Source organism: Panulirus ornatus, chromosome 66 (genome assembly GCF_036320965.1).
Source record: "Panulirus ornatus isolate Po-2019 chromosome 66, ASM3632096v1, whole genome shotgun sequence".
Classification (NCBI taxonomy): Eukaryota; Metazoa; Arthropoda; class Malacostraca; order Decapoda; family Palinuridae; genus Panulirus; species Panulirus ornatus.
This window is the reverse complement of record NC_092289.1, coordinates 4,961,899-4,983,875: the sequence shown is the minus strand read 5'-3', so window position 1 is coordinate 4,983,875 and position 21,977 is coordinate 4,961,899. Positions and strand designations below refer to the sequence as shown.

At 38.6% G+C, this 21,977-nt stretch overlaps 1 long non-coding RNA gene across 1 annotated transcript in view; it reads left to right on the top strand.

Moving 5' to 3' along the window:
* The first annotated feature begins 14,459 nt into the window (after positions 1–14,459).
* LOC139746775 (uncharacterized) overlaps positions 14,460–21,977 on the top strand; it is a 33,511-nt gene continuing 25,993 nt past the window's right edge. Inside the window, exon 1 of the long non-coding RNA XR_011712225.1 lies at positions 14,460–14,536. This is a non-coding gene — a long non-coding RNA (uncharacterized lncRNA). The remainder of the gene's footprint in view (positions 14,537–21,977) is intronic.

The window sequence follows — 21,977 nt, the reverse complement described above, 5'->3', positions numbered from 1 at the left end:
GCCTGGATGAATCTCACCTGTCCATAGTTCTTTGACTCACCCAACTGTGACAGGTAAGTTTCAAAACATCCAAGCTTTAAGTCCAAAGTCCTTCGGCTCACCTCAGACACAGATTATACTTAGAACTTCTAAACTTTTCTGCACTTGACATTTTTTTATGCTGCAAACTTCTCATCCATTCTATTAAAGCAGTTAGGCTTCCTGCATGACAGGCCCAAACCACTCTTAAGACAGTGGCCACCACCCCAAATGAGTGGTCCATCATGGATCAGCCGGTCACAACACTGTGAAAAAATGCATCAACCACTTGGTCAGTATCCACCACCAGGGGTGACTGAACTTAATAGTGTGACACTGTTCAGCTAATGTAGTTAATCCTGTTCATGGCATAATTGGACAAGGCATTCAACTGTCACGTTAATGAGATAAAGATTGGAAATTGCATAGCTAATGGAGATTGATGATTGCCATGGCCCCCTGTACATTCGGTGATAGCCAAAGCTTATGTGTATTAATTCTTTCTTGACAACAGGTGGATCCAGTTGGTAATGAAATGGTAAATCACAAAATTTAGTAAGACATGTGTCTGTCCTCATGCATTCAGTCTGTCTCTTAAGTGTCGGATATTGGACAAATCATTAACGTCATGGGGGTAAGCAGGTCAAGGAATACCAAGGCAAGTTGTTCCTGAGGTATGATCAGTTTTGTCAAATGTAGGTTATGACCTATACAATCCATTCTCTAAATAGCTGTCAGTATTTAGTAGACATTCCTTCAGGAAATTTTACCTATGAGGAGACAGCAGTTGTTACATTCATGGGTATGGAGGAGGGAAGGAAGAAGATACAAGAGCAGAGGCCTGTAGCAAAGAGGGAGGTAAGAAGGGCAATATTGAGGCTTAAGGTAGGATAGCACCTGGAGTGGATGGGATTACAGCTGAAATGCTGAAGTTTGGAGGAGAAAGTGTGATAGAGTGGATGCATCTTATATGTAGTTTAGCATGGAAACAAAAGTTTGTGTCTTAGGATTGGGTGAAAGCTATTATTGTTCCTTTATTCAAAGGAAAAGGTGTAAGTATGTTGAGTTTACCAGGAAAAGTGTATGCAAGAATATTAATTGACAGAGTGATGGAAGTGAATGAATGCAGAATAAGTGTAGAGCAAAGGAGTTTTAGGAAAGTTAGGGGATGCGTGGATCAGATTTTTGTAGTGAAGATAATTGTGGAAAAGTATTTAACGAAAAGTAAGTTGTATGAAGCTTTTATGGATCTGGAGAAAGCATATGGCAGAGTTGAGTGGAATGCTTTGTGGGATGTGTTAAGGATATGTTATTGGTGGGGGGGAGTGTTGGATGGTGCAAAAGCCTTTTATAAAGGAGCAAATGTGTGTGTAAGAGTGGATAGAGAGCTGAGCCAAAGTTTTGGGATACATGTAGGTGTGAGGCATGGCTGTGTGATGTCACTGTGGCTTTTTAATGTATACATGGATGGAGTGATCAGAGAGATGAAAGATAAACTAGGATAAAGGGGTACAGAGATGGAGTGTAGAGGTGAGTTGTGGTGGCTAAAGGCAAGCCTGTTTGCGGATGATACTGGTTGTTTTGTAGAGTGGAGTTGCAGAAAGTTGTGTATTATGATGTGTGTAAGAAGAGGCAATTATAGATAAATGCAAGTGAAAGTAAAGTATTGGTGTTTGAAAGGAATCGGAGTGAAAGCATAGATTTTGTAAGACCATATGAAGTAAAAAAAAGAAAGTGTACTAACGTGCTGTGGATATGGGGGGAAAAGACCGGAAGAAGTGAGGGAATTTAAGTATCTGGGAACTGTGTTGGGTAAGTGTGGTGATATGTAAGGAAAGATAAGGGAGAGTGCAGTCCAAGGTAGAAAAGTGATTGGATCCCTTATTAGAATAATGAAGAGTAGAGATGTAAGTATGCAAGTGAAGAGAGGATTAAGGGACTGCATAGTCCTCCCTAACCTGACCTATGCAGCCAAAACATGGATGTGGAATGAGGCATAGAGGTCAAGAATCCAGGCTGTTGAAATTAGCGTTTTGAGAAGAGCATGTAGTGTGACAAGATGGAATGAAGAAAGAAATGAAAGGGTTTATGAGATAGGTGATATAGCAAGGAATGCAAAGGGAATGAATTGTGGAGTGGTAAAAGAGGTGAAACGTCATGGGCAAATAGGGTGGAAGAATACTGGAGGGAGACAAACAGAGGAAGAATGCATGGAAAGTGCATGCTAGGGAAGCATGTAAGGAAAGGGGTAGTTAGAATCTATTTTGCCGCGGCCAGAGGGAACAGGCATCAGATATATATATATATATATATATATATATATAGAGAGAGAGAGAGAGAGAGAGAGATAGAGATGCTCTGTGGAAGGTATTAAGAATATATGGTGTGGGAGGCAAGTTGTTAGAAGCAGTGAAAAGTTTTTATCGAGGATGTAAGGCATGTGTACGTGTAGGAAGAGAGGAAAGTGATTGGTTCTCAGTGAATGTAGGTTTGCGGCAGGGGTGTGTGATGTCTCCATGGTTGTTTAATTTGTTTATGGATGGAGTTGTTAGGGAGGTGAATGCAAGAGTTTTGGAAAGAGGTGCAAGTATGAAGTCTGTTGGGGATGAGAGAGCTTGGGAAGTGAGTCAGTTGTTGTTCGCTGATGATACAGCGCTGGTGGCTGATTCATGTGAGAAACTGCAGAAGCTGGTGACTGAGTTTGGTAAAGTGTGTGAAAGAAGAAAGTTAAGAGTAAATGTGAATAAGAGCAAGGTTATTAGGTACAGTAGGGTTGAGGGTCAAGTCAATTGGGAGGTGAGTTTGAATGGAGAAAAACTGGAGGAAGTGAAGTGTTTTAGATATCTGGGAGTGGATCTGGCAGCGGATGGAACCATGGAAGCGGAAGTGGATCATAGGGTGAGGGAGGGGGCGAAAATTCTGGGAGCCTTGAAGAATGTGTGGAAGTCGAGAACATTATCTCGGAAAGCAAAAATGGGTATGTTTGAAGGAATAGTGGTTCCAACAATGTTGTATGGTTGCGAGGCGTGGGCTATGGATAGAGTTGTGCGCAGGAGGATGGATGTGCTGGAAATGAGATGTTTGAGGACAATGTGTGGTGTGAGGTGGTTTGATCGAGTAAGTAACGTAAGGGTAAGAGAGATGTGTGGAAATAAAAAGAGCGTGGTTGAGAGAGCAGAAGAGGGTGTTTTGAAATGGTTCGGGCACATGGAGAGAATGAGTGAGGAAAGATTGACCAAGAGAATATATGTGTCGGAGGTGGAGGGAACGAGGAGAAGAGGGAGACCAAATTGGAGGTGGAAAGATGGAGTGAAAAAGATTTTGTGTGATCGGGGCCTGAACATGCAGGAGGGTGAAAGGAGGGCAAGGAATAGAGTGAATTGGAGCGATGTGGTATACCGGGGTTGACATGCTGTCAGTGGATTGAATCAAGGCATGTGAAGCGTCTGGGGTAAACCATGGAAAGCTGTGTAGGTATGTATATTTGCGTGTATGGACGTATGTATATACATGTGTATGGGGGTGGGTTGGGCCATTTCTTTCGTCTGTTTCCTTGCGCTACCTTGCAAACGCGGGAGACAGCGACAAAGCAAAAAAAAAAAATATATATATATATATATATATATATACAATGTTGTATGGTTGCGAGGCGTGGGCTATGGATAGAGTTGTGCGCAGGAGGGTGGATGTGCTGGAAATGAGATGTTTGAGGACAATGTGTGGTGTGAGGTGGTTTGATTGAGTAAGTAATGTAAGGGTAAGAGAGATGTGTGGAAATAAAAAGAGCGTGGTTGTGAGAGCAGAAGAGGGTGTTTTGAAATGGTTTGGGCACATGGAGAGAATGAGTGAGGAAAGATTGACCAAGAGGATATATGTGTCAGAGGTGGAGGGAACGAGGAGAAGTGGGAGACCAAATTGGAGGTGGAAAGATGGAGTGAAAAAGATTTTGTGTGATCGGGGCCTGAACATGCAGGAGGGTGAAAGGCGGGCAAGGAATAGAGTGAATTGGATCGATGTGGTATACCGGGGTTGACGTGCTGTCAGTAGATTGAATCAGGGCATGTGAAGCGTCTGGGGTAAACCATGGAAAGTTGTGTGGGGCCTGATTGTGGAAAGGGAGCTGTGGTTTCGGGCATTATTGCATGAGAGCTAGAGATTGAGTGTTAACGAATGGGGCCTTTGTTGTCTTTTCCTAGTGCTACCTCGCACACATGAGGGGGGAGGGGGATGGTATTCCATGTGTGGCGAGGTGGCGATGAGAATGAATAAAAGCAGACAGTGTGAATTGTGTGCATGGGTATATATGTATGTGTCTGTGTGTGTATATATATATGTGTACATTGAGATGTATAGGTATGTATATTTGCGCGTGTGGACGTGTATGTATATACATTGTGTATGTGGGTGGGTTGGGCCATTTCTTTCGTCTGTTTCCTTGCGCTACCTCGCAAACGTGGGAGACAGCGACAAAGCAAAATAAATAAATATGTAAAATATAGATATATTTTTTTATTTTGCTTATATACACCTGTCTGCCCAACGTAAACATATTACATTTTGTAGAAGGTATTCTGTAAATACAGCCTGCAGAGTTTTCTGGTGAGTTTTTGATTAAGATATCTTTGTTGTATTGTAAATGTAGCTTTCAGCAATAATAATACTATAAAGAATATCGTAATAAAACACCAGAAAATTCTGCGGGCTGTGTTTACAGAATATGTACCTTGTAAAAACTTTGATATGTTTTATGTTGGGCAGACAGGTAAGGATCTTAATATTAGACTTAAGCAACATGAATATAGTATAAGAACAGGACAAGAATCAAATGCTTTGTTTAATCACATTAAAAACTATGATCATTGTATTGACTGGAGTAATGCTAATCAGTTTTACCTGTAACTCTTTTACCTCAAGAAATGTCATTGAATCTTCTATTATTGAATATACAAAGAATTGTAACATTGATATTAGTGAAGGTCTATAGAAACTGGATAGCTTTGTCATAGGCAAAATTTGCAAACTTCCCTTTCTTGTCCACATGATAAAGATTTCATGACAGGCATGATGCCAGACCCAGACACCACCCTCCGGTAATGCTTGTTTACCAATGGCGTCTTAACTACATCTCTTTGCATATCAACTAAATGTTTATGTCTTCAGTCTCATTCTTTTATCCCCTGATGATGTGATCATTACACGAAAGTGCACTTGGGAACTTAACATGTTTCATTTTTCTCGTGATTGTATGCATATAAACATTTGAAGAATTTAGGAGAATAGTGAAGGAGACCAACTGTCAGCTGACAAAAGGTTAAATTGCATTCAAGTTTATGGATGTGGAAATGTTAAGCAATTTGATAACATCACACATAAGGCCAAAATTAGATTATGTTTCTAAAGTTCAGTCAGTGCAAGTGAAGAAGCTTAGAGATGGTCCAAAGAGGATAGAAACAAAATTGGTATCATGATAATGAGAGCTGATTTACAGGGATATGCTAGAAGCTTTAGATTTGTCCTCCTTGGAAGGGAGAAGAGTGAGGGACGACCTGATTATAACCTTCAAGTTTTCAAAACATTTACAATGTAGACATTGAATAGTTCTTCGAGATATTTAAGGATATAACAACCAGACGTCCTAAGATGCATTCAGCAAGAAGGATTTGAAAAACTATTTTATGGTATTAGAGTGGTGGATAGATAGAATCATATGACTGAAGGCCTGGTTGTTGCTGACAATATCCAAAAATTTAAGATGTATGAGAGGATATGATGTTCAATAGGTTAGGACTCCAAGAGTGTAAAACAACCTTTCCATATAGTACAAACAGGTAATTCCACACACACACACACACACACACACATATATATATATATTCAATTAGCTTTGGGTGATGCCTTACCTCACCTGACCAACATTTATATTATTATCATTATCTTTTTGATTGATGATGGGAAGATAATAGGTAAAGTTAGAAATTATAGAAATTGTCTTCTGGCACATAATGTAGAGAATTATTGAAGCTCTACGCAGAGTCATTTCATTTGTGAAACTTAGTGAGTCAGCTATTTGGTGGTTTTAACTGTGGCTCCCATGCATTGTTTTTCGTTCAAGGTTCCATCAAAGAAATGGTTGTTACTAGACTCTGCCTGCTTAATGTTCCATTACAAGTGGAAAAGTTACTTGTGGCAAGGCTTTATCATTGTAAGTTCTTGAAACAAGGGACAGTCTCATGAGAGAGCTTACTAGAGTGAGGAAGAACTGCTGAATGAAGAGCAGCCTTAGATCTGCATGAGTCCCTGAATTTTTTGAAGAGGTCCTGGGGTTATAAAAGAATGATAATGATAGTAATAGTAATGATGATAATCAAAGATTTATAGCTGTTGATTTCAAATGGGATTTTTCCCTTCGGTCAGAAGATTTTGCCATGGATAATGAAGTTAGATGTTACTTGTTACAAGAGCAGAACCCAGCTTGAGTTTGTAAGTCATTATATAATGGTTTTCTAGACCTAACACTGGCAAAGAGAAGTTAAGAATTTGTTGTTTATTGCTTTCATAGAACAAATACTACATTTCTAAATCTACGTTACTTCAAGTTTTGTTTTTGCTCCAGGTGTTACATTTGATCTAGTCACTCTGGTTTACAATGAGAATATTGGCATTATTAACATAAGTTTTTGGTAAATTTTGGTATTGACTTAGATGGCTCATACTTATAAGGTCAGTAGTTCATCAGTTTTGACTAGACAGAGGTTATCCAAGTCATATTTTAAAGTTCAAATAGTGTTGGGTTTATTGCTGATGTTCTCCAGATTTCTTTATGTAATTAAGGAGTGTTAAACTACCTCATAATTTTGTTTATTTTCCAGGGGTATATTTTCTGGCCCATATGGATGCTCTTATTTAGACCTTCATATGTGGATCTAACTGCTTTAATAGACAGGATGAGAATGTTTAAACCTAAAAAAATTGTCAGAGTGCAGAAATCAGGCTTAGAAAAAAAAAAATATTTGTGCCATTGACAATTAGTTTTGCAACTTGGAACAGTGAAATTAGTTAAAGCTAAGAACTTGATACTCCGCTGGATATATCGTAAGCTTGATAGTACCCTTTCATGTGGGAAGGAAATTTCTATTTGATTATTAGTAAACTGGCTTTTTAGTGTATCATGATTTTCACTGTTGTTGAAGCTTGGGAGTCAAATAATTTGATATTGCTTTAATTTCTAGGAATGTGAATAATGTACCTGTAAAAGGAAATTTTAGCTGATGGAGATATTTCCAGAATCTAGTATGCTATTTAAAAATGGTTGTTATTTAGGGACACTATGATAAAAATCCTGAATGATTCCTTTTTAAGCACTGTCATTAGTGAGCTCATGCCTTCCAGATTTTGTATCCACATAAAAAATACCTGTTTAGTGATGCTTGACTGGTGCTTGTCTCAGAGCTGTGTACATGTTAACATATTTTGTCAGTATTACATTTGCTGAACATGAATATAATAGATTTTACAGCATAATTGAGGCACAGATCATTAAAAGAAATGTAATAGGTTTCACTTTTTTACCCATATAATTGTCCCGTGGAAATGTAGGGTTTATTACCCATTCCTGGACTGGTGCCAATACCTCGGTCATGTGTTCCCATGATATTTCTAACAAATTTTGGTTACTAAACTTTTCACATCTACCTTGCATGTAAATCACAAGCAGTGCCTGATCAATTTCCAGTATGCTGAGCCTTGAGAAATAAATTTCAGTATATGATAGATTTTCTTGTGGATAATGTTACAAGAGACTCTTTATGAAATAGGAATCTGGGTACGTGTAGATCTTATAGATCTACACTGATGAGTGCAGATCTACATCCCAAACAGTTTTATTAATGTGATATTTTGTATGTTCTCAGTGTAATTTCTTCATTCACAGGAGGAGAGTGATTTCATACATTACATGACATTTCATGAAGTTTGTGCTGCTAATAAAAGCTCAACATGATTTCAAAACCTTCACAGCCAGACTGTTTCTCATTTTTCTGTCCACTTGTCATTAACCACTCTCCCCTTCCCCATCCCTGAACCACATCTATGCCCTGCTGCCTTGACACGTTGACTGAGGATGCACTATTTCACAGCCACTGTCTATCCCTTAACTAGTCTCAGTACAGAATTGTTCTCGAACAAATGGCTTCAATATTTTTGTATATAGTAGGTTTAATGAAGTTGCCATATTCAACTGGGTTTTTCAGTCACTTGTCTTAGTCCTAGATTTAAGATTTCATGTGATAGGTTTAATTTAATAAGACCTATTTTGGCAAATAAAATTACATTTTCTGAAATATTTTGTTTACTGATTCCTATCACTGAAGAGGCCTTGAATTATATATGTGGTTGTGATTGAGAAGGAAGCATCCCAGTTTTATGCAATGATAGATTATATTTCACTTACCATCTTTAAGTGTGATGCCTTCTTTTCAGTCCAGTTTTATATGAAACTAAGAGCAACGTTCATTGATTTTTTATGCACATGCATAAGCTGTTGGCAAAGTAATTTCATCAAGATGCCTGAACCTAGATGCTTTTTTTTTCATTATATATTGAAGGCTCCAGTCATGGACAAAAGTCCACATTGAGGCCAGACCTTAATTGAAACATAGAGAGAATTATAAAAAGACAAGGGAAACCATTTATGAATTTTTGAGAAAGTGAAAGGCCTGTGTTTTGAAATGTGCCAGCTTATAGATATTGGGAAAGACATGAGAGAGTAGAGAGTTCCAAAGCTTTGATGTGCAGGGAATACTTGGTATCAAAACCACCCACCCTTGAGTTGCTGATGGCCACACAATAATCATATATAATGAAGCAGCTTGCCAAGTACTGCATAGTATAGCTAGTGGTGGGGGAACACAAGCAGTCAGCTATTGGGAGCCAAAACCAAACTAATACCTATAGAAGAGGGAAAGTGAGACAATATTGCAGTGCAGGGCAATGGTGTCAAGCATGGAAATTAGCCTAGGACAGTTTATAAGTCGGACTGCTTTCGCCTCAACTCTGTTAAGTAAGGATACAGAGCTAGAACCACCCTAAATGTGAGAGCAGTACTCCATACAAGGACAAATAAATCCCTTGTATAAATGGAGCAGCTGTTCAAGATAGAAGTTTTGACATCTAAACAGGATATCCAAATTCTTAGAGGCAGCTTAGCTATTCCCGTAATGTGGGGTTTCCAAGAAAAAGTGGATGTTATAGTAATATCAAGTATGTTCATTGAATCAAGAAGTGGAATTACAGAACCTTCAAATGAGAGATGAGAGTTGTGAGGAGTTTTTGATAGGGAAATGGATGGAAATTGGGTCTTGGAGGCATTAAACTTAACAAGATTTTGTGTACCCTACTGAGATATCCTGTCCAAGTCAGTTTATTGAGGAAGCTGTGTCAAGATGAGATGCAGATCAAGAGAGAGAAGATGGAGCAGAATTGAAGGATGTGGATGAATGCAGTATTAAGTCATCAGTGTATGAGTGCACTGGATTATTTAAGGAGAGGAAAATCACTGAAAGAAGTAGGAAAAGTTTAGGAGATAGGACGGAACCACAGAGATAAATCTGCCAAAGAGGAAGCTAAGTATGAAGGAGCAAAGTGAGAGAGGGAAACCAAAAGAGGTGAACTTAGAGATGAGACCCAGTGCCACACCGTGTCAAAAGCCTTAGATATGTCAAGGGCAACTACATATGACTCCCCAAAATCTTTTAGGGATGATAACCAGACATTAGTAAGATAGGAAAGAATATCACCTGTGGATCTTGCCTTACAGAAGCCGTGCATGTGATCAGAGAGAAGACTGTGATTTTCGATGTGTTAAAATATATGGCAGTTGAGGAGGAATTCAAAGACTGGAAATGTTAGGTATCAAAGCAATAGGATGATAGAGGGTTCAGAACAGTCACCCTTCTTTGGGATGGGATGTACCAAAGCATGTTACTAAGGAGAAGGAAAGGGTTTGGTTTTTAAACAGAAACAGAACAGATGATCAAGCACAGGTGCAAGTTTAGAGGCACACTTTTTCAGTACATGGGGATGGATTCCATCAGGACCATAAGCCTTGCTTGTGTCCAGAGAAGAAGCACTTTTTGGACAGTTTGAAAAGAGATTATGGGAAGAGGCATAGGATTAGTAAGAGAAGCATCAGGGGGTGAAGTAATGTTAGAGTCATCCAAGGTGAAGTTATCAGAGAAACAGGTACCAAAGAGAGTTGCTTTGTCAATAGGAGAGACAGTTATAGTACTGTCAGAACAGAAAAGTAAGGGAAAGGTAGAGTGACAGAAGTTGTTTGAGATGCCCTCAGCTAAAGAAGAAGTTATTGCGCTTTCTTTGAATAAAGGAAAGCTTTGCTTCATGGATAACATGCTTGCAGCAATTACGGGCAGTGATAAAAGCTGAATGGGAGCCAGAGGAAGGAGAGTTTTTCCAAGCCCAATATGCCTGATCACTCATAAGTGGCCTCAGAGCAGGAATGGTGTAACCATGGATTGGATTAAGCAGTAGTATTGGAGGAAGAGGGAATAAATGCTTGCTGCAAGAATAAACTCTGCTATGTGTTTGCCTGAGAGGGATGCTTCACCGCATAAGAGAGCAATTTACCCATGGAAAGTCAGAAAAGAAGTTGTGCAAGTTAATCCAGTCAGCTTTGTTCAGATGCCAGTATGTACACTTAGAAGGTGTTGTGGGTGGGGAGGTGCTATTGGAATAGATATATTTATGAGAGTGTGATCAGATGAATGTACTTTGGGGCAAGATTGTATATTTACAGTGAGATGGACTAGAGGTTTAAAACAAATCCACAATATGAGGAGAGTGGTCACAGTAATCAGGTATATGGGTAGGATGGGAGATGATTTTCTGTAAATCATTGAGAATGGAGAGCATGAGGGCCTCGATCCTTCCACCATCTGTATGGGAGGAATTCAACCATTCCCTATGGTGAACGTTGAAATCTCTGAGGTAGAGGATCTTGGCTTGTGGGTGAGAGGATGTCACAGTCCCATGGCAGGAGTTTAGATCGTCAAAGAAGGATATAAAATTTGTATAAGTAGGAGAGTAATAGGCAAAACAAAGATAGTAGGGAGACAGACTTTGAGCCAAATAACATCAAAGTTTGGAGACTCAAGGTCCTTGAGGCATGCAACAGGTGTGTATATGTTGGAATAAGCACAAGCACCACCTTTGAACCCGAATCATGAGTGGAGGTTATAGTTAGATATGAAAAAGGGACTAGTGAGAACATCATTAGACAACTATGTCTGAGAGAGAAGTAAGATGTTAGGAGAGCTGCTAGACAGATGGTGTTTAACTGAGGCGAGGTTACTAGAGAGACCACAAATGTTGGTATAGTGAATAGAAAAAGAGATTATGGGAGGGACCAGTATTACTACTGCCTGAGCCTTCAGTCTTGTAGGCAGTAGAGTCAGGCTGAAACCCAGAGATTCTTAGCACCCCAATGACGCCGGGGAGTAAGGGCTGTAAATTTGATGGACCCTGTCATGATGATACTTATAAATGGTTGAGTGGACAATAATTGGCAAGAGTACTTTTGTGAAAAAAAAGCAGTAATGGTAAGCAAGGTTTGATTAGATGTGTAGTGCTTGTAAGAACAAGGTAGGACAAGCCTTGTAGTCCCATTTTGATGAGACAAAGTAAGGTAAGCAATCCTGACATGGAGAATGTAAGATGGTTCCGAGCACCACCTTATTCCAGAAGTCTTCTCATGTATGAACAATCATGACCACAAATCAAGATCAGAGGACGTGGATTTTTGAAAAAGATTTTCCACTGCCCATACCAGTGCCCATATGTGTTCCCATTTGTTCTCTTAATCTGTTGCATGTTATTTACCTCCTTCCAAAACATCTTTTTATTCTCCCTAAGGTTTGATGATACTCTCTCACCCTAACTCTCCCTTGCCATCTTTTAAAACCATTGCACCTTTCTCTTGACCAGCCACTTTCTCTTTTTATATCTCAGTCAATTGTACTCCATTATTATCATTATTATTATTCTTCATCCAGGTTTCCTTTCAGAGGAGGTCCTTGTGTTACAGCATAACCTCTGTGAAATTCAGGGGCTCCTCCCGTCCAAAGTTGTGTTCCGTTTATTGACATGGAAGGGATGAACTCCACACAACAGGCAGAGTCCGGTAACACCGATCATTAATTAAGTAATATCCATGATAGAGTCTAATGTAAATCATAATTGGCCTTGATAGTAATAGCTGATTTTTTTTATAATAGTAAAATGATCAGTTAAATCTCCCGCAGGCAAAAATTAAACAAGGGAAAGTGGGTTAAAAGAGCCGAGTTGACATCCCTGTTACCCCCAACAGTATATCATCCATGATAGACTAAACCTATATATGTCCGTATCGGGACAACGACGCTTATATAATTTACATGCAAAACTATAAGAGAAATGTACCATTATTCTGGTAATTCTTATGCATCATCTGTCTCAAAATATGCTAAGAAACCATGTCATTTTTGTGTAATTTGATGCGCTATCAACAAATGCCATGTTATGGGGATAAGCCAAGTTTCCATCTAACTGTCCACAAGATGTTATTTACATACATGCAAAGTCAAATTATGGTCAAACGTATGTGATAGCCAAAAGAAAGTAGCAAAATGAATCATGGGTTCTAATTTGCTATACTTTGACTTGTATTAAGCAACCAAAACGAAGCGGTACAAAGATTACGTTAATTTCTAAGTACATATTTCACAGCTCACTTATAATATACTCCCCCATTAAAACTATCACACGTGTATTTCCTTAATAAAATTTCTTTTTTTTTCAAGTAAATCGATAGTTTGAAGGTGTTTCACCATATAATAAGTTGTTGTATGCTTAAAGCAGTTAATTTTGACTACCATCACAACGAAGATTTTTTTCCTCCATTAACACCATAAAAAGAGGTAAGTCTACCACCTCTGTCAAGTTGACAACTTAAATGACAATGAATTTAGTTCACACAATTATCCTGTCGCCTGACCTTAATAATCTTATGCAAATGAGTATGTTCTCGGGTTTCATTTACGCTATTGTGTGGACATTTAACTCTACACGAAATTTATTTAAACATTTTCATATATATATTAGCAGTTGATGACTGCACATCTAAACCAAAATTTTCTATAAAAGTAATTAAGGAGACTTGTGGGTGAAGGTATATTTACTTGTTATTTATTTATACTTCATCGCCGTCTCCCGCGTTAGTGAAGTAGCGCCAGGAAACAGCGAAGAATGGCCCATCCACTCGTGTGTGTGTGTGTGTGTGTGTCTATATATATCTATATATATATATATATATATATATATATATATATATATATATATATATATATAAATATATATAAATGCACTTATACATACATACATGCACATGTACATATTCATCCTTGCCTTCATCCATTCCCGGCGCTACTTGTTATTAACCACATAATCTGCGAGTCGCCCCAATGAGGGTAACTGTGTCGCAGCACCATAATAAAATTTCAAGGCTTAGGGGAATTTCTGTCTGGAAATTCACCGTTTTTTTTTTTTTTTTGTAATTGACTTATTCCTGGTTATTCATTTAAAGTTGATGAAAGAGCTAGATTGGTGGGAGGAGATTTTTTAACGTTATGTGCCAAAATGGCAGGCGCACCGGACATAGGCATGGTATGTTTATGAAAAATGTTTATCACGTGAAGGAAAGATTTTGTAAGACACCTGCACTCTTGTTACAGCAAAAGTGAACCATATATATTTATTTCTCCTGGTTCATGGATATTCAAGGAACTCAGCAGAAATAAATTGTGTCGTAATGCCAAGATAAAAATATTTTTCCACTGTGTGATATACAGACCTACATTGAGGTGAACCTAATCATAGGAGTTATTGATGTCTTCATAATTGGTTAATATAATTTCTCAAACATGGGATAATAAGTTATTAAAGTCTTCATAATTGGTTGATATAATTCCACAAACATTTTGCCTTCCATCATTCCTATCATTATCATACTGGATTCGGTTGCATCTTAAAATGTCTTGTAATTTAGACATATTGAATTAGAAATGTTTGGCAGGTGCAATATAAACAGGTCATGCCTCTTCACAGAAGATAATCAAAAGTTACAGATTATTTCATCAGCCATATATACATAAAGGGGAAAATTACACTTTCGTAAATTCTGAGTTTGAACAGAATATAGCATTCAAGAAACACATTTTCATCTATGGGCGTACATTTTTTTTGAGTGAAGATATATTTAAAAAATAATTCTGAGGTATTCTATTTTGTAAGAAATGCCGGTATTATGTAAATAATCGTTTGAAAAATGGGCGTAAAGTGACCAATGGTGAAGGGACGGAAGCCGATGCTCTTATGTTTCTTGAGGAATCATGGCGGCGCCCGGGAAGATTTTGTACACAACAACACCACGTACAAGCGACGGAACAGACACTTCACGCCTCCTTTTTAGGTATGTTTAGGGATATTTGAGTCGTATTTGGATTAAAAAGTGAAGTGTGAAGTTAATAACAAGGAGTACGAGGTTGTATATAGCCTAAAGGAGACAGACATGTCTGTTTTATGAGGGAAGATGGACCGGGGTCATGTATGATGTAGACCGGAAAATGACGCTGGAGTCGTATGTAAATACCGCATGAGCAGAGAAATTATATGCAAGATGTAAGATAGAGGAATATATGCAAATGAGAGCATCGGGGTTGAGGTCAGAGGGACGAATGGAGTTGTTATTATAGAACTTACGTCCACTGCTGGGTCGCTTAGGGTACAATGGAGGCTCACTGTATTATCCTAATCGGGTTTGCACTCGTTCATCATCCCCTCCACCTTACGTATGTGGCTTTTAAACTTGAAATGGCTCACTGCTGAAGGATTGTCACCAGTCATATCTTGATGGTGGGGAATATACGCCATCACTAGGTATGACGTGCCAATCACTTGCGTAAGATGGTCTCCGGGAGCGAATGTACACTGTGTTCAGGTACAAAATAATGATTAATTTCCTTATTTCTACACGTAATACCCCGCATAAGTTATACAATATCTAATACATGCAATCGGTTGATCTTTTATCAATCCCTTCGGTTAAGTAAGGTTCTTTAGAACGTACTAATATCGCTCACCAAAAAATCTCTTTGGCAGACACTGTAAAATTACCTGAATGTAGATATGATAGTTATTAAGGAGCTGGGATTATAGTACAGGTTGTACCTCTCTAATCCGGCACGTTTTGAATCTGCCAAATTATTTTTTTTTTTCATATGCCACCAGGGCGGCGCTATGAGCAACTGTTAGGCGTCAAGAATTTGTTTATCCTGTAGCCGAGCTAATTATCAGTCCTGTTGATGTTCTGTATTCAACTGTATTTTAGTCCTTCAGGATGCCATCCAAGGGGTGTAGAGGATGGTGCTCGTGCTGATGTGTAAACTTAAATCATTATCTCTGCTTGAAAAGGTGGAGTTCCTGAAGAAAAAAAAAAAATAGGTAAATGTACTTCTGTAAAGATGGAGTATTGTGAGATCAGGTTGTCAACTGTGTATGACTTTGGGGTTAGTTTCTGTTTTCTGGCATTTTCTGTGGTCCGGCAGTGTACAGTTCCCATGTACAAGCTTGTTTCAGGGGTGTTGTGTGTTTATCTACTCTCTCTATTTATGTAATGAGGCAGGGGTACAGAGACAAAGGTGTACAACAATACTTTATTGAAAAGCACTGGAAAGTGTCACTGAGGGGTGAGCCGCTTCTGCTGGTGCAGGAGTTAGAAAAAGGATGATATGAGGCAGATGTCCCATTATGCTGTTCCGGAGACATTAGGTATGAGTTCCGTAGGAGAGATGCATCTTTGTCTGGTCTCTTTATGCTGCTGCAGAAGGGATGCAGCATTGCCCGCATCCCCAAGAAAAAAACCTGAGGAGAAGGGGAGCTGTAGTGTTTGAGGGATCCAGCACCTCAGTCAGGGTTCATGGGTTAGATGCATGGCTGGCTGAGGACAGAACAAGACACAGGTTCAGGTTGACAGATCACTGGGAGAAAAATTCTTATTTTAGGGAAAGATATTACGTTAGTTGGTGTTTGTCTTCTGGTCAGAAGGCCCATGATTTCAGGCTGAGTGGATCACTCCCTTAACTCCACACTAGAAGGTTTGATCACAGGATGTATAATGAGATGATACAGTTATTAAAGATAAGGCCTGAAAAAAAAAACTTACTGTAAACCATAGTTGCAGAAGGCCATGTATGCATAGTGCCTGAGTTTAGATCCTTGGGGCAATCCCATGTAAGAAGGGCATGGGATAAAGGCCTGGGGGAGACACCTGATTCAGAGATGCTGCATCAACCCTCACTGTGATGAGCAATGGGTGACACTTGATCGAGTGGTGCGGGAGTGATTCCTGCTGTGTGCTCAGACCTGGCTGGCAAAACAATAGGAAAGTAAGGTCATACCAAGGGGTTTTGTGGAGTGGACCCAGACCACGGCACCTAAATGAGTTTAAAATTCATTCCCCGTCTGTGAGTCCAGTCTATTAGTTTGTGTGTCAGCTTGCAACTGTATTATTTCATTTTTGTTGTAGCTTTATGTGAAAAAGTGATATAAGAATGAGGTAAGAACCCATCAGAATGGCTTCATCTCGTGTAGTATCCTTGTCATACACAAACTATGGAGAGAGCAGTAACAAAGACTTCAACTGCAATCATTTGTGAATATGCAGTAGCTGAATTCATTTGAAACAGAATTGAACTTTAATCCCTCGTGCCTACAGCTGAGAGAGTACAAGACTCAATAAATCCTTGATTTTATGTTAATTCAGCAAAAACTAACCCATAAAGGTCGGGTGGGTTAAGGAGGAACTTGACAACTAGCAACCTCCGCATGATGAGTTCCAGGTAGCAAATGACTTAAAGCCACTAAGCTAGTGAATAGCTATGAATTAGAAAGTAAATTGAATGGCTTAGTGGGATATTTGAATAATGTAAATGTAAAAACTTAATTTTTCTTAGAGATATAAAGAAGACCCCGGAAATGGGGGAAAAAAGCAGTCAGATATCCCTGAAACTGACAGATTTTGAGAACATTTGCTTTGGTTGCAAGGACCACTTGATAATTCCAAGGACAGAAGCTTAGTTTATTTTGTTTTTTATTAGGAGGAGCACCCTTTCCACCCAGGCATGTCAGATTAAAAAAAAAAAGTGAAATTATATCAAAAATGACAGGAGCAAAGAAAGAAAATTGCAAATTTTTTTTGTAATTTACTCAACTCCAGGACCCCTATATTAGTGAAACCAGTTTTAAGGCTGCACCACACTCAGTAGCAGGAGAGGATGAACTTTGAAGTGAGAATTTCTATGATGAGACTGCCCCTTGTTTAATCAACTGACAAAGCTACAGACTTGTCTAGGAATTCAACAGATTGCATTCTGACCACATGACAATTACACTGGGCTCTGTCAGCAAACTGGCTGTTCAGTTTAGGGAAATGGAGTCTGCAGCAGATAAGCCACACAGTGAACCATTGAGGACATCCATCAACAAAGTAACATCCAAGAGCATCCTCATCGGTTAGAGTAGTCCCAAGAAGTCTCTCCATCAGATGTCCTCTGAAACAGGTGTCAAAAAGCAGAATTCACCACATTCTGCAAGCAAACAAATAGATGGGAAAGTACCTATTTATGAATACGTATGACAAATTTATGCATTATGACAGGGCTAGCACCAAGTGCTTACTGCACATCTTGCTTGATGAATAAGACTATTATTCTCTGCAACCATTTGCGGTACATGATTATCTATTCTTAGTTCATCTGGGACTGATTTCAGCCACATGTCACGTATTCTTTTATATGTTTCTTTAATTATTCCAAGCATGCTTCATATTTTCTTCTGGCAGAGCACTAACCAGTTGGGCAGTCATATTTTTGTCTGATAAAGGTCTCAGACTTAATGATTTGTCTCTTCCTTGAGAGGGTTTCAGCTTGAACACATTTCCTTTTATACTGTCACGCATAGATTATCATATATCTTTCTTCTTTTTAGGCTATTCAGCCTTTCGTGGTAGTTCATATGTTCCATCCCTTCAATTTTACTCAAGAAGTTTTTCAAAATTCTCTAATTTGTTGATTTTTATTCATTTTGGTAACCATACAACAGTATTCAATTTTGCTTCTTATGTGTACATCAAACATTTTCATTGATAGGTATCTATCTCTTGTGGAGAAAGTTCTCAATCTTACCACAATTCTCATCTCCATATGTTCTCTGAAACCTAGTTTCTCATTTATGATGATACCCAAATCTTTTACAATTATCCCACTTTCTCTGTTTGGCCTTTACATGGTATAACTAATTTATTCTTCCTTATTCAATAACTTATTTGCTGTGCTGAAATCTATCTTCATTAAACTCCATCAGGTTTATTTATGCCCGTATGTATGTTTTGTATCGAATCTTTTTGCTTCTCCTTTTGATCAGTTTTTGTTCCCGTCATTTTAGTGAATTTGGTGTCATCAGCAAAGCTTTTCTCTGTACTTCCTTTACTTTCTGTCATTGTCTGACATCATTATTATGAAGAGCAAAAACAAAAAACATGAAAACAAAGGTTAGACTCTTTAAGGTAAGAGATAAGTACTAAAACAATCCCAAAGATATATGCAGGATGTACTTATCTCTTACCTTAAAGAGTCTAATCTTTGTTATCATGTTTTTGCTTTGTCCAATGCTCTTTATAATAACAATGTCAGACATTGACAGAAAGTAAAGTACAGAGAGGAGCTTTACTGATGACACCAAATTCACCAAAATGACATGATATCCATGCCAGGCATGGTTCTGTTTCAACCACTTTGAACTTTCTGGTAAATAGAAACTCTTTTAAGTTATTCCTCTTAATGATTTTTTTAGTTTCTTTCTCAGGCAAAATTGTGTGGTTTGTCATCAAATGCATGTAGAAAATAAAAAATATTTTCTTTGGATTAAACTATCATCTATATTATTGAAATGAGCTAAAAATTGGGTTTGAATATGTTTTCCTGGCACAAATCCATGTTGACATTTGTTTATGTAGCTGTTCTTGTTTCAATGGTTTCATAAATGTCCTTCAATCACCATTTTAAAATTTTTGAAATACAGAATCACACTACGTAGTCTGCATTGTCTGGGTATTGGCTTGGATCCTCCTTTTTGTACTGGCATTACATATGTCAGTTTGTGAATGTCTGGAACTCTCCTTTCATTCAGACTCTGCTTTCATAATAACATCTGTATTTATTATATACTGCTGTTTTTGTCTTTTTGAAGATTTCATCCAATTTTAGAGCTGAATTTTCTGTGAATAGATCACAGTTGCTCTGGTTATCTCATGATATTTCAGTATCTAAGAGTGCATTTTCATCATAATGGTTAAACAGTTTTATCTTTCAGTGTGTATTAGATAATTTTATATTGTTCACTCAACATCCTACATATATCCTAGGGGGTTGTTTTGGTGCTAATCTCTTAAATAATCTAATCTTTGTTTTCATGTTTTTTGCTTTGTCCATGTATATGAATAGTAACTTTGAATTCCTTTTCATGTTTTGCATAACTTTTTCCTGATTCAGTTTTTATGCTCCTCTATGAGATTTGATTATTTCTACATCTGTACTCTGTATTTCCCCATCCAAATCCTTTATTCTTGCTTGTGTGTCACAATTCTTTTCTTCTTTTATATGCTTTCTTTTCATCCATAGTTCCTTATCCATTTTGTACTTGTTTTATTTTTCTTTGATGTCTGCTCAACACACCTGATGCATGCCTCAAGTACCTTAAGTCCCATCTTTTCTGCTGTCTAAACTGCCATGAGACTGGCATCCCCTCACCCACAAGCCGAGATCCTCTACTCCAGAGATTTCAATTTTCACAATAGGGAATTGTTGAATTCCTCCCATATGGGTGGTGGAGAGCTTGAAGCCTTCACATTCTCCAATATGGATGGTGGAAAGCTTGAAGCCCTCATGTCCTCCAATACGGATGGTGGAGAGCTTGAAGCCCTCATGTCCTCCAATACGGATGGTGGAGAGCTTGAAGCCCCCATGTCCTCCAATACGGATGGTGGAGAGCTTGAAGCCCTCACATTCTCCATTCTCAGTGGTTTGGATCACATTATCTCCCACCCTACCCCAATTCCTGACTGCTGTGACCATGCTCCTAATATGCTGGATCTGTTTTTAACCTCTTCCTTTTTACTGTAAGTACACAATCTCAACTCAGTTGGTTCATCTGATCACACTCATAAGGTATCTATTTCAACGGCAGCTCCCCCTCCAGCAGCTCATCCCAAGTGTAATACTGTCACCACAACAAAGCTGATTGGAATAACTTATGTAATTTCTTTTCTGACTTTCCATTGGTAAATTACTGTCTCCTATGTGATGATGCTTTTGTCTGCCAAATGCATAGCAGATGTTATTCTTGTGGGAATAGAAGCATTTAATCCCTCTACCTTCAACATGATCTCTTCATCCAATCCATGGTTTACCTGTTCTTGTTCTGAGGCGATTCAGGGAAGGGATCAACCATATCGGGCTTGGAAAAACTCCCCTTCCTCTGACTCCCATTCAGCTTTTATAACTGCCTGTAATCATTGCTAGCATGTTATCCATGAGGCAAAGTGTTTTTTATTCCAAGGAGATGCCATAACCTCTTGTCATCCACTGATAGGTCTTTCTGGTCTTTAGCTGAGGGTATTGCTAACAACTGTTGCTTTACCTTTCCTGCACTTTTCCGTTCTGATGGTATTATAGCTGTTTCTTCCATAGAGAAAGCAAATCTCTTTGGTTCCAGCTACTCTAACTCCACACTGGATGACTTTGCCCCCTGATGCTCCATTTACTGTTCCTATGCCCTTCCCCATAGTCTCTTTTTGGACTGTTTGAAAAGCACTTCTCCCTCTCTAGACACAAGCAAGGCTTTTGGTCCTGATGGCATCCATCCCCATGTACTGAAAGAGTGTGCCTCTGAACTTGCACCTGTGCTTGCTCGTCTGTTCTGTTTCTGTTTAAAAACCAAAACTTTTCCTTCTCCTTGGAAGCATGTATTGATAAATCCCATCCTTAAGATAATTGTTCTGCCCCCAATAACTATCATCCTATTGCTTTGACATCTACCATTTCGAAAGTCTTTGAATTCCTCCTCAACTCCCATATCCATAGACACCTTGAAATTCACATTCTTCTCGTTGATCACTTGCCTGGCTTCAGCAGGGTCTGGTCATCATCCCTGAAAGATTTTAGGGAATCTTGTGTAGTTGCCCTTGATATATCCAAAGTTTTTGACAGGGTGTGGCAGTGGGGTCTCATCTCTAAGCTCCCCTCTTTTGGATTCCCTCCCTGAGGCACTTTGCTCCATATGTAGCTTCCTTTCTGGCCAATCTTAACTCTGTGGTTGTTGATGGATCATCCTCCCAACCCTCAAGGTTCTGTCCTGTCCACTATACTTTTTCTCTTTTATTTCAATGATTTCTTCTGTCACAAATAATTAAATGCACTGATGTACTGATAACTCAACATTGCATTCATCTTCATCCTTCAATGCTGCTCCTTCTCTCCTCGATCTGCGTCTCATCTTGACCCAGCTTTCTTAATAAACTCAGACTTGTACAGGATATCTCAATAAGTTAGATGAAATCTAGTTATGTTTAATGCCTCCAAGACCCAGTTTCTACCCATCTTTTTATGAAAAACTCCTTACAACTCTCATCTCTCCTTTGACAGTTTTGTAATTCCATCTATTGACTTGATGAACATACATGGTATTACTGTAACATCCAATCTTTCTTGGAAACCCCATATTATGGGAATAGCTAAGTCTGCCTCGAAGAATTTGGGTGTCCAGTTTAGATGTCAAAAATTCTTTTCTTCTGAACA